A 14,796-nucleotide genomic window follows, 5' to 3' on the forward strand; every position below is an offset into this window, starting at 1 on the left:
GTCAGCTCAAGCACTATGCTGCATTCTTCTAAGCTTGTTATAGACCTGGCACGTTTTTATAGTACAAAGCTGTGAAAAAGCTCAGATGACAGTGAAATTGAAACATCAGGACTATATGCCATTAATTGCCAATTCCATATGTTTGCAAGGCAAACAACAGCAAGAAATATCAGTGGTGAGAAATTGCTGAAGTCTGTACTTACATAACTAGTAGAAAAATAGAATGATTTAAAATCATCCCTCTCACTGATTCTGTCCCAGTTCTCAAACCAGGAATCTTTAGCATAAACAGTAAGGATGCTTGACTTTGAACACTTGTATGTATTTTTCTGCATTTTTATAGAAACTGTATAATTTTGTCTCTATGCTTTGGAGACTGGTGAGCAAGGTAACATCATATATTATAAAATAATTAATTTAGTGTAGGGTCTCACATCACCTAATGTTCAAGTTCTGATCTTGTTTCTAGACAAATCTTTCTAATGTTCAGTTTGTCACCTACAATACACCGAATTCTTAAGATCCTTGTCATTGAGTGAGTGATCAATGTGTTATTAATACTGTCTTTACTTATGCATCTGAGTGAAGCGAAATCTAGTTAAATTGTTTTTAGTATTAAACCCAGCTAATGCAAAATAGTTTACTTTCAAGTAGGTTTAAACCAGCCAAGATTTCCAAGATAAGCTAGGCTTTTCTTCAATTTAATGGTATCTGTCATTTTGAAGATACATTCAGAGTTTCTAGTGACAGCATTTCCTTGTCTATCAAACATCCCTCAGGTTCCTCCGAGCTCTGCTTTTGAGTAGAGCAGGGTTTGAACTCCTTAAAGTCTAGTTCTAGAAAGAATCTTATAAATAAATTGCTCCAAAATTTCAAGAGCACCTTTGCGATCATAGCATCCTGGAAATCTGATCGGCCTCCTGACCATGCATAATCCTACATTGATGTCTGGTTTTTAGCAAGTTTCCTATCAGATAAATTTAGCCAGAACCCACTATTCCCAATACCGATTTGCCATCCACCAAGTCCTTCTGTTCTGCAACTTGGCCATCAATGATCACTTTTTGTTTTGTAGGTTGACTCAGAACACAGCCTACTTATATACTGAAGTTTTCTATTCCCTTTTGTTTTCCTGTTCTCCAATAGTTTTGCTCAGAAAAATCTGTTCTTACCACTTCACTGTCCAACTGTTTAACTCTAGCTTAGGAAATAGGTGTGAAAATGATAGATTAGCAACCAAAAGTAAATGAGGACTTAGTTCTCTAATTAGTAGGCCATGAACTTATTGCTGCTCAATATGCTTATGACTAGCTTTAAGGCCTAGGTCAAGTTGCATGATTCCTCTGTATTTAGGATTTATTGTCAGTAGTGAATTAAAATGCATTTGAATCTCTGTACATCTGTAAATGACACTAAATATATTCTGATGCTGAGAACCTTAGGCATATTTGTTCAATAGATGCCATTATTACAATGCCTTCCTTTCAGAAGCGGTACTGTATTATCATACAGTAGAATGAAATCAGCACCAACAGTTCTCTGAAAGACAACTAGAAAATGCTAGCACCTAAAATATGCTCTGACCTCATTTCTTGCAAAATTTCTTTTGATCTTATTCAAGTACGTAATTTGGTCTTCTACAAAGGCCTTATTGACATTGATTTCTTATCAATTTGTCATATGCCAATGTTCACTTTTATAGTATTTGACATTCAGTGATGATAAAAAAGGGAATTGGCAGATATGTGCCAGTTTAACTTTTGACCAAAACACTATGTAATAGAAAGAGAAAGTGATGTTAACATTATGCAATTGATTCTGGTTCATGTACTCAGTGGACTAACATTTTAGAGAACTGACCCTTAAAATTCTAATGCATGTCAAATCAGTGTGTAAATACCAGCAATTCTGGAGAGATTTTCAATGTAGAGCCTTATGCTAATAAGCAATATTCCAAAGAACAGGTTTTCCTTTCCTTCTAAAAAGTGAACCAGAAAATTAGAAAGCAGGTCAATTACAATGTAGCTTGGTGACTAACAGTACGTAGACTTACAGTCCCTAGAACAGGGCCTAGAATCATGCTCCACTGACAAAAACAAATGAAAATTAGTTCCTTTTCAGATCAAAAGCTTATCTTCATTTTTTGGACATTTTCATATTAATTTTATTGAGAAAGAAGTAGCAATGAGACAGTTTCAAAACAGGTTAGTAGGACAGTTATAATAATTAATATATTGCATATTGTTGTATTTGTAGTAGTTATTCATAGCACAAGATGCAGACATGATGTCTTGTCTAAACACTATTAATGCACAACTTTCTTGTCATTGAACTTAAAGAAAGTAGCTATACATCTATGCTAACTATTTTGTATATACTATATATATATATTTTTTTTCCACTTCAAAATGATCCTTCATTTATATCCCCCTTCTTTGTTTTTTGTTACACAGGTCTTGCTTCATCTTGCTCTTAACCGTCCAGCAGAAAAATATAAAAATGAGGTATAAAAAGTAAAACCAGATTAATATGCTGAGCTATAAAAGGCTCAAGTCAACAACTTCTGACATTGTCAGTCATGCAGATTACCCTCTTCTATTATAGACTACTGGACTCTATTGGATTACTTTGCTGAATTCATGTACTACCCAGCTTATCTTAAAAAAATCAGTGATTCCCCCACAATGACAACATCAACAAAGCCCTACACTGAAGTCATTAACAGAAGCATAAACTGCACAAACTTCATATTTAAATGCAGACAAGCCGGGGAGATAGCTCAGTAGACTAAACACTTGCCTGGCAAGTGCAAGGGCCTGAGTTCAGCCCTTGTTTCCACGAAGAAAAAGATGCAGACAAATTGTTCTTATTCAGACTCTATTGGAAAGTTCTACATTTAGAGATGAAAATGTCCTCAACGAGTTTTCCAAAAGCATGCCCTGGTGTTTGTCCTTGACCTTTAATTTTGATCAATCAGAAGAGGGCAGCATCTTTAATTACTACACTTTGTAAAGCCTGCTTTCTTATTCATTATACTATATTCAAAATAATTTCTTTTTTGAACAGTTGATTGCTGACTGATATATTCTTACTGCAGTACACAGGAGACGTGTGAGGGTTGCAGAAAGACCCATCCTGGTCTAACCTCTCCTGATAGGCTTTAGTCTTACAACTATTTAGTATTTAGTTTATAACATAAAGTTTCTTACATGCTATGCACTATAAAATTGAATAGGATGGTACTCATTCTCCTAAATGTTATCACAACAACTAAACATAAAGTCTTTTAGCAACAGCCAACCCCTGTGCACACAGGCAATACTGTCAACAGCGCTGCGCTCGTCTCTTTGCTACAGAATAAGCAACTCTGTGCCTCCTGCAAACACTGAAAGGAATCTTGTCCTCAGTCAATAGGAGTACAAGAGTTCCTTCACACTTAAATTATATATTTTGAAAGCAGCCTACTAATAAGTGTCTTTTAAAGTTTACATTTCAGTTTCTTTTGCATATATGGATCTTTGCCTCTTGCAAAATCCCAGAACGTTTCAAATAAGGAAAGGTCATTTAGCTCATCTATTCAATTATAGCGGTGATCCATTTCTCCAATGGGGACCAAGGGAAGCATTTCTTAATATGCGTCAGGAATAAAAAGACCTTTCAGCCCATAAGGACTAAAGCATTGCATATGCCACAAGCACTAGGTGCCTAATTCCATCACAGATGATTGATGATTCTGTCATCCAGATTTGAAACAGGCCCAGGACACCGGGACTCGGGGCTTCAGTAGGGTGGCAGGTCCACTGCAGCCTTCACCTAGTTTAAAAAAACATTTTATTGACACACAGAGCATTCAGAGTCATAAAAGTACATCACGTTTATGACTGCTTTTATGGCATGCATAGATATGACACAGGGGCATTGAGCCATACAGCACTAGACAAGCGTTTATTTCACCCTGAGCTGTTACAAAGAATGCGTAGCTCAGCTTCTATCTTCCAAGCTGAAGCAACAGGACAGATCTAGTCAGAAAGAGGCATCTAAGAAAAACACAAAAATCGATGGAGGTGCATATATTACCTAAATGTCCTGATTGGGTTTTTCTCTGTGCTAAACAAGCTTGTTAGCAATAATGCACCAGTGTGGTTTTCTGCCAAAGGCATCAGATTGCTAAACGGGAGAGGTTGAAAAATGATCGTCTTGCATAGAAATGGGAATACAGCCAGTGAGTTTACCTTTAAGCACTTTCACTAACACCTCTGGTTTATGATTATATTATTACACGAACTCTGATATGCATTCTCATGGAGAGCTGTGTGCAAGAGAATTGTGATACCAGACATTTGGTTTTTAAATTACTGAGGGGACAAAGAGCTAATATGGATTTAGATTTAGCAAAAGCCCAAGCTCTCCATTATCAGAAGCCAGGTTAGGGCATAGTTTGAGGGGCAAAAGGAGGGGTCAGAGAGGAGAATGATATTTTCATATAAATGGCAAATTTAAGTAAGTAGAAAGGAAGCATTAAGAAATTTGCATCTAATTTAAACTTTGTCCTTATTCAGCAGAATGCACTTGTCACAACTGTGTTAGAAAGGTAGAGCAAAGTGAGGGCACTGCTGGAAGAGATAAAGGGAAGCAAAGCCTCTGTGAACGTGGACACATGCCTTCAAGGGTGCAGAGACAGTTGTGAGGCCTTTCCACCTGGGGCCTCACCCTGACCTGGCTGCCTGCTCCGCTCCTCAGAAGATGCGGAAAGTCTCCTTTGCCCTACTCTCACTTCTACCTGCCTCCTAAAATGGTATTATTTTTTAAATATTTTTATTAATTTTATTGAGAAACAAATAGGAATGAGACAGTTTCAAAACAGGATAGTAGGACAGTTACAATAATTAACACATTGCATATTGTTGTCTTCATAGTAGTTATTCCTAGTACAAGATGCAGACATGATATCCTGTCCAAACACTATTAGTACAAATCTTATTTCTCATTGAGTTAAGAGAAAGTAGGTGTATATCCTAACTATTTTGTATATACAGATACAAAATGGTCTTTCATTTATATCCCCCTTTTCCATTTAGTTTTGTCAGAGACGGGTATTCCATTTCCATTTAGATATTGTAGGTGCACGAATTCAGCTAAATAACACAATATAGGCCAGTAGTCGTAGTGGGTTATCTGCAGGACTGTGCAGATCTCAAAAGTCATTTCTGAAATTTCTGGGCTCCAGTCCTTGTTCCTTGCTCTAGCTGTACTTTCTGTCACCCTCTGTTTTTTTTTTTTATTTTTTTCCATAATTTTATTGAGAAACAAATAACAATGAGACAGTTTTTATTAGGAAGCAATATCTTGCTTTTTTTTGTTTCTCTGCAATTTCCTCTGCAGTCTCAGTATCACATGACTAGCAGAAGGAGACATGCTTGTACCTTGATACCAAAGAAGACAGAGAGAAAAGGTGTTTTGTCACTAAACATAAAGTTGTGTTTTCTTTTATTTTATGGAGTTTAAAATCTGGTGTCAGATGCTATATAATGAGCTAGGAAAGAGCTAATAACCTGGAAAGGCATATCAAGTTCTCTCTTGTATTCTGAAGCAGAGTCATGTGGAAGGAGCAGTTGGTCTCCTTAGTACAATGAAGTCATTTACCTGCTCACGAAGACTTGCTGGAGGATTGTAAAGAACTGCAGACATGCACGTTCCCCTTGGAGCAACTGCTCATCCAGAGGTCAGCTCCTCTCAATGGCTTCCCAGACACCTCTAAAGTGTTATTTAGTGGAGAGAAAAAAATACTGTTTTCAACAAAGAGGTAAAAGAAAAGGAAGCAAATGGTGTATGCTTTACCCCATCTAATCTTTTGTCTTGAAAGCAGCAGTATTTAAAGAGGCCTTTCCAGCCCTTCATCCCCTCGCACTGTATGTGACAGTATGCAGAGTGGTTCTGGAAGCAGCTCTGGCATTCACGGCCAGTAAAACATTGGTCAAGTTACTTCTGCTCTGTTGCCTGAAATTCTTGAGCCATAAAGGAGCACCAGAAAAATGAGTTGAGGGGAGCAAAGCTCTTACAACAGTGTTTCTCTCATAGCTAGTGCTGTAGGTGCTAAGTACTGTTTCTTGGAACAAAATATGTCCTGCAGGAGTTGGGCTAACTACTCTTTTCCTGTTGCTTTTGCACCCAGTTCATCAAAGATCTTCTTTTCAAAACAACTACTTCCATTCTCACCCAGTTTCTAATGCCTTTGCTCTCACTTTCATTCCTCTTAAATAATAATGAGTATTCACTGTCTGACAGTGAAAAGCATTCACTTTCTATTCATTTACAGAATGTGCTAACACACATTCCTTGGGATGTCACTCCTTGCTGGGTGACGTTCCAGCCCCTTCTGCTTGTACTCTAGTGTACTCAACTTGTGATGGAACAGCCCTTCCCGTACCTTACTGCCTGCTGCTTCCCAGCAGCTATAGCCCGTCCCGACCAGGTAACACACGCTAAATGTGCTCTGTGTGAGCTGGCCTCTGTGCATCGTGCCTGTGCAACTTTCTTCTCCAGTTACATTGACCCAAGTCTTGCTTTCCTTTAAGGCAAAGCTTACAGGTCACTTCCTTCAACATTTTGTTCCTGTTTCAGTGAAATAGAAAGAAATCACTTTCCCTTCAGATTTTGATGTCAAGGTCTCATAACTTTTAAATGAAGGATTTTATTCTTATTCATTTATACAAGCTTCCTGATAGCTGAAAAGGAAATAAATGACATTATTTGTGCTTATACCAGAAACTTGATACCCATATCATAATCAAATACATATGCCTAACTTGTATGCAGAGACATGGAGTTCATAAAAGTTTATCAGTGTTTGAGATTAAAAAACCTCTGAATTTAAGGGCTTTGCAACACTTGAAGCCTTTCTTGAAGAGTATATGTAAGCAGAGAAATTATAGCCTTGTATTACCTTGAGCCAAAGATCCATAGATTCTAATACCAATGCCTAAATAGCATTTAGACTGGCTTCAGAAGAGAAAAAATATTTAGATTAAATCTTAGAGAAATTTTCTAGATGAAGTGTCTGAAATTGGCAGGAATGTTGATTAAGAATAAGCACAATCAAACATTCCAGGTTACGACAGGAATTTGTAAATAAGAATAGCAAGAATATGTTGGATTAGGCAATTTTTATTTGTCAAGTACTAATGTAAGTTATTTAGTCATCACCATAAACCTAGCAATGAGGAAAAAATATTTTTCTCACTTCACTACTGGCATGTGTTAATCAGAATTCTAAATGCATAAAATTAATAAAATATATGCATATTCATGTGTGGGGAGCGAGAGGGAGAGCAAGAAATAGACTGAGATTTAAGAAATTGGCTCAAGAGGCTGTGAATTTGGCTGGCAACTCCAAATTTTGCAGAGTAGGCTGGCAGGATAGAGGCAAGGAAAGGTTTTAATTCCAGCTTGAAGGCAGTCTGCTGGCAGAAATTCTCTCCTTTGGGGACCACAGTCCTTTTTCCTAAGGCCTTCAGCTGATTGGACCTGGCTTACCCTCCTTTAGAGGGAAGTCTACCAATTTAATTACTAATCAGATAAAAAAATGACCTTCACAGAAACATCTACAGTAGTGTCTAACCAAGGGTCTTGGTACTTTGGCCCTGCCAAGTACCAAGATTAAATCTTACATTTACTGGTGGCAATCCTGTGATCCAGTGCAGTTCCCCAGTGAGCCTGGAAGAGCTGGTATTTAAACTCCTACTTTATCTTACCTAGTTTTTAGATGCAAGAACATCTGAAATTTCTAAAGAGAACTGGTGAGTCACATTCAAGCCAGGCTCCTTAAATAGAGCAGAGAGTCAGGAAATAAAAGATTAGTTACAACTGCCAAGTGGTTAGGCCAAAAGCTGGGAGCCAGAGGAGAACAGAATCAGTGTGGGACAGGTGTTCAACAAGTCCCAGCTTCGTAGGGCTTAATCCCCTTCTTGGGCACTTGAGTCCATGAGTGCTTAGATGCATTAACTTGGATTGTAGGGAAAACGGACTAAATACAGGCTGACTGAAGCCTGCCAGACAGGCAAGAAGATTATTATGATAACCCAGGCCTCAAATGATAGGAGCCCAACTAAGGATAATCACAAGAGAGGTAAGTAGATACAGAAGAAGTCAAGTTCAAGTTCACAGAGCTCCCAAATGATAGAAATTTTGCAATTATATCTAATTAGTAAATAGTTGCCAGGTTCTAAGGGTCACAGGACTCATGAAATAAGGACAGAGGAACAAAAAGACACAAGAAGCATTCAAAAAAATTCAAAGAAGATATTCAGTGAGTGATGTTAGATAACAGCAATAGTGTCGTGCAAATAAATTTGTAGGTATTGGAAGCCTTGCAAATATGTCTGAGAAAAACCACCAGCTACACAAGGAAGATATCCCTATCTATGCTGTGGGAAAAAATTAAATATATAAGATAAATAATGAATAATATAAAGTTGAGGAAACTGCACTGATTAAAAAGCATTGCACTAGGCTCCTTGGATATGTAACCAAGTTTAATCTATCACATATTATAAAAATAGATGTTTTTAGCCCTTACACTTGACCAGGATTAATGAGTTTGTCGAGGGATCCATAGCCGGTGATAATAGATATGGTGTATGAGCTCTGGGGTGGTTGTATCCAAATCCTACACTATTTTGATTTCAGTAGGGTCATCTTCTGACAGAGGAACATTCCTGGCTTGTTGTTATCAGAGGTGAATAGATGTCTTGTCATAAACTCTATTTCCATAATAAGCTCTGCCCTAGGGCTCAGAGAACTATGGAAAACATCAACGCCAGAGCAAGAAGCTCTATTATTCTGTGTACAGAACATAAGCTTTCTAGATTCAGAGGTTCACAAATGTGTTCTGTCTCCGGGACTTACCTACATTGAGGAAAACACACTATAATCCAGGTCATCTCCTTCCACCAGTGGAGAAGTTGAGGAGTATCCTAGGAGTCTAACCCCATTTTTTATACTCCTGTTTCTTTTCACAGATGTTTCTCCAGGTGAAGATCTGATTAGAAGTCTTTCCAGTTGCAGACTAGATTACCCATATGTGGAGGCTACAAATGCCAGCATCAGGTTGCTGTCTCTCTGCTGACCACCCACCTCCTGGTGAACTCGGGCGTGCCAGAGAGCCACTTCCCATTGGCTTCTACTTAATCAGAAAACAAAATGCTGATATACGCAGTCTGCTGTGCTGATCCATTTATATCCGAAGCCAACCTTAAAAGCCCAGGTAAATAGTTCAATAAATTTAAGGAAATAGCAATTGGCCATAAAGTATAAACACTTCAGCTGGCTCTACATTTTTTATCAGCCTATAAATAACTTGACAAATGTGATAAAACTGATTATTTTATAAGCTAAAATATGTTAATATACTTAGTGAGCTACTGAAAACTAAACTAAAAGTTAACTGATAAGCTACTAAAGAAAATCATGTATTCATACATTCTTAAATTTTTTGTGTTAATACATCATATTGCTTTCCCTATTAAAATTTTTATGTATATTTATTGTTTGTTTATGTCTTAAAAAGTTTTGTTTATCCATGGAATACACAGTAAAAGTAAAATAGTCTTCCTTTATTTCTATCATCAGGATAAGAAAAGAGAAATATATGTGATATTTACACACTCATCTTGCCAAGACTAATAGCTGAAGCATTAATTAGCAAATAATTTTGGAATATATAAAATGTATTGCACTCAAAGTGAAGAAGACTGACATACCTACAAAAGAAGGCAAAATGTATAAGTAAATAGGTAAGAGGGCAGCTTCATGCATACAATCAGAACATTAAATATAAAAAGAAAATAGCCAGACAAATGGATGGATGAGTGGATGCCAGTTGGTGTTATGCACAGAGCTGTAGCCTTCTAAAATTCAAATCGTGAAACCCTAACTGTTAATATGACTCTATGGAGGATAGGAAACTGTAGGAGGTAATTAAGGTAAAATGAAGCGGCATCTCCTAACTCCATAAGACTAGGATTGTTCTAATAAAAAGGAGAGACACACAATAGCTTACACATACTCTTTCGTGTGTGTGTGTGTGTGTGTGTGTGTGTGTGTGTGTGTGTGTATGAATGTGTGTGCACATGTACAAAATAAAGATAAACCACTTTACAGGCCAGGAAGAGAGGACTTGCCAGAGTCTAACTCACCAGGACCTTGATCTTGAACTTTTGCCCCCTTTCTTGGAACTGTGAGGCAAGGCCTGCTGTTGAAGCCACCCAGGCTAAGGTGTCGAGAGTGGACGCCTGCGCTGCCTAAGGCAGATGGATAGATAGCATCTGGCTTTAGAGGATCTCTAATCTAAACCTCCACTCTTATGGAAAGGAAGGCTTTCAAAGGAGATTCAAGAATTTTCCCTTTGTTTATTTTAAATTAGAATTTCCATACATACTCATGTATTTACAATAATAGAGAAGGCGTATACAACTTTAAAACATGCAAATGTTCTACTTGTTTCTAGCTCTTCAAAAGAAGGCATTCTTAAAGAGCTCGCTGTGAATATTCCCAGACCATTTTAGGCAGCTGATTTGCAAGGGAGAAAGAGCCTTCTTGATGAGCTACCAGAAGGGAGAGCAGATGGAGCCAAACAAAGGGCCTGTTCAAACCTGAGAGGGAAAACCAAGAAAGAAGGAAGCAGAATCTTTCATTTTCCACTCTGTGCAGGTTTGCGGGCTGCATGAAGTGGGTACCAGGTCATCACTTTACACGAATGGCAAGTAGCTAATTGTAAAGGCCTGATATGGAAAGTGAAGACAGATAGTCCAGCCCACAAAGAAAAGCAGTTCATACATATAGGAACAGATCCTCAGCTACACTCAAAATTAGAAAAAATGCAAATTAAAGCTGCACTAAGATACCATTTTTCATCTTTCTGATTGGCAATGGTCCAACATTTTACAAAATACTCTCTTGATGAGACTGTGTGAATTAGCACCGTTAGACACTGCTGCAGGGAATGAAAAATGGTGCAATCTTATAAAGGGAACTGACAGTGTGTAGTAAAATTATGTAGGCAGTTAGCCATTGACCTAGCATATCTACCTGTTGGGAAGTATCATAAAAATCCTCTAGTATAATATAAGAATACACATGCATAAGGACTTCGAGTTAGTACTTTTGTAAACACAAAGTACTGACAATCCTCTAAGCACCTGCCAATGAATAATAGCTCAGAAACAGCTACAGTACATGCATATAATGGAACACTATGCAGCTACAAAAGGAAAAGAAGAATGATTTTATAGAACATTATGAAGTGGTCATGAAAATATGCAATGTGAATAACTTAAACACAAAGTGAAGAGAAAGTGTATCATTAGGTACTCTTTATCCTGCAAGGGAGTTTAGAGTACATAGAGGGTACATGTCTATGTGCCACAGGCATGCCTGCACACACACACACACACACACACACACACACACACACACCATGCTTACATTGAATAAAGAGAATACTAAGCTAAAAAATATTCAAGTGGCTACAGATAGGAAAGTATTTGAAAGAGTTTAAGATGCATGGGAATAGAAAATAGATTTTCATGAATAAAACTTGAAACTTGATTTAGGAAATACTTAAATAATTCACATTAACACACACACACAGCTTACAAATACTGAAAATAAAATGAAAGAAAAGAACAATTATATATATATAGGCATATCTCATATGTGCACAAAATGGAACCATTTCTGGTCACTCTAAAATCAACAATTTAACTTAATATACACAATTATATATATCTATATCGATATTGATATCAATATCTATCTATCTATCTATCTAGCTAGCTAGCTAGCTAGCTAGCTAGCTAGCTAGCTATCAGATGCTACTCAGGAAACAGGACTTTCAAAACTGCTTTAGATCAAGGGGACAAGTGTTCCTACAGCAAAGGGGAGTATTTTAAGGAGGTTTAATGACAATAGGTTTTTTTACTGTTATACTTTTAAAGTATTTTCTTTATAATCATCATTTTTATTCCAATTTCAGAATATTTCCAAACCAGACCATGTTTCCCTGCATTCTCTTTTACTTGACTTTCAGCTTTAAGGTATACTATGGCTCTCCCATTCATTGGACTTGAAAACTTGATTCATTCTTTCATAATTTCCTTCCTGTTCCAACCTCCCAAGTCTAACTAGTTTATCATAGCAATATCTTAAAAACACATATCTTCATGCCCATTCTCTTTCTCAGCTCTATATTTTCAACCATATAATCCAGACCCCAATCTTAGGCCCAATTTTATTTGGAGTTCTGCTTTACCTTTCCTCTGTTGTATAATTATCCCTAAGATGGAATCGCCCCCAAACTAAAACAACTTACACATCTGAGTGTCCCACACTCCCTTGTAGACCATGAGGAAGAGTTCCAGATCACTGAATTACCCAGCCCAAATGGCTCCAGGCCCATTTCCCTGAATCAGGCTTCCCAAAACAGATCATGCTACTTGACTTAATTGTTGGCAGGGGGAGTGTGTTTGGAACATGACCTTGGATACTCACAGCCTCCAGAGGCCCTTTGTGGTAGGGATGGAGTCTGAGGTAAAGGAAAAGGAGAATGTATGAGAGGCTTTGTGTCTCCTTCTGAGCTCTATTCCCAACTCTGAAAATGTTATAAACAAGTTCATCCACCATCTGGTGAAATGCATCAACCTTTCACATGAAAACTACAGTAATATTAATATTTGTAAAAATCTGAATTTTAATCTAAGAGCCACCTGATGTCTGAAGCAGAATCTAATAGGGACTTGGAATCATCTCCTGTCATCACTTCCTGGAGATTATTCTACTTATAGAAGTATGTAGCATATCGCTTCCTCTTTCTAATACAATCTATACAGCTTGGCCAAATCAGTAAGACTCGGATCTAGGCACACCATCTGCTTCTTAGCACTCTATAATGCTGCTCCATTTCTTTAAGTAATATTTAAAACCTTCTGAATTTACTGGTCATCAGCATCAATTTGCATATTCTGGGACCATCGATTTGTATAATTTATCTTTGGGTGTATGAGTGTGTATACTACTTCTGGAAAGGTGCAGAAAATTAGATTTTCAGACTCTAATCAGTCAGTCACAACTATGCAAAACTCCAAAATATCCACAGGCAATAGCCAACAAGTGAATGTGTAGCTATGTTCCAGTAAAATTTTATTTACAAAACAGAATTTGGCCCAAAGCCATGGTCCTTGATACCTGACAGTTTATTTCCCTTGGTTTCTTATGAATACCAACCATTTCTATATATTATCCATGTCTGCATGCCTGAGGAGTGATCGATTCCAAAAACTAGTTTCTTTCTCAGTCAATATACTCCTGAGCAAACTGAGATAGATTCCGTGCAATTTCTGTAGCATAGTGCCTGATGGAGCTCCCTAAGTTGGATTTTTGGTCGTACATAGACAGAGCTGATCAGTTCTCCAGTTTGACACCCTGAGGATAAGAGGATAAGAGTGCCTCTTTTTACCTTGTAGCATATTGGTCTCCAGTTTTGTTCTCTCTCTCTCTCTCTCTCTCTCTCTCTCTCTCTCTCTCCCTCCCTCCCTCCCTCCCTCCCTCCCTCTTTCTCTCTTCCTTTCTTCCTTTTCAGAGAGGGTTTCACTATGTAGTTCAGACTAATCTGGAACTCACTATGTAGCCCAGGCTGACTCGAATGCCACAACCTACCAAGCCCTTGAAACTTTGGAGGGAGGATGGTGGTGAAGAAAGACAGGAATCAATATTTACAAGCTGAGGTCAGATAGAACCCTTTCTCCAGGTAGGCAAAAGTGAATTGTCCAGCATCTGAAGTGCATTTAATTATACAATCAACATACAAATAAATTCATGAAGCGTTTAAGGAAATGATACGCTCTAAGACAGGAAGAATATCTAATATCCAATCTATAATAACATAACTTGGCTGCTTCATAGGGACAATTAGTGACTTCCTGAGGACAAGAGAAAACTGTCCATATTAACTAAAATGAAGATAAAATCACTAAGTGCATCAGTACCTTGAGCAGGGCACACTTCTCACGGAGTCCTGCCCATCTCATTGGCCTTCTGTGAGATACCCAAGACAGCTTTGTCTTTAACACTTGATTTCACAATGATCCTCCTACTTCAGCCTCCTAAATGCTGGGATTACAGGTGTGTGCCATCTGTTCTCATTTGCCTTACTTTTTTTCTTATTGGCTTCTAAATTTTAGTACAAACATCACAAATATAGTGAAAACATCTTGCTTATGCTCATCAGGATCAATTTATCATTCCACAAAAGGGCCAAGCCTCTCATCCCATGCCCATGTTCCTCAGTCCACTGTACCCTTGCAACACAGTGTTCACCTGCATAGAGGATTGTGTGTGTGTGTGTGTGTGTGTGTGTGTGTGTGTAGGGTGTATGGGGTGCGCATCTCTACTGGGCCTGCTGACTACCACTCCCTCATTGCACTTGGTTTCAGCATGAAAGATTTACACCTTGAGCTGCCAAAGTTATTCAACAAACTGAAAGAGATAAAGAACAAAGCCAACATGAAATAAAACAAACTGGTTAGAAAGATGGGTTCCTAGTGAAATAAAAATCTACTAATATCCAAAAATGCCCCAAATTTGTTCTTACCTTCCAGATGTTTCAACACCTCTACTTTTTTCTTCCATGAGAGGCAATTAATTCTCTCTTCTTAGAACTGTTTGGGTTTAATTTATTTCATTTCTACAAAAAATGCTGCCGAGTTCCGGGAGCCCCCAGACCCAGTCCTAGCCCAGGTCCGG

The sequence above is a fragment of the Octodon degus genome, unplaced genomic scaffold, assembly GCF_000260255.1.
Source record: "Octodon degus isolate 3935 unplaced genomic scaffold, OctDeg1.0 scaffold00161, whole genome shotgun sequence".
NCBI classification, from domain to species: Eukaryota; Metazoa; Chordata; class Mammalia; order Rodentia; family Octodontidae; genus Octodon; species Octodon degus.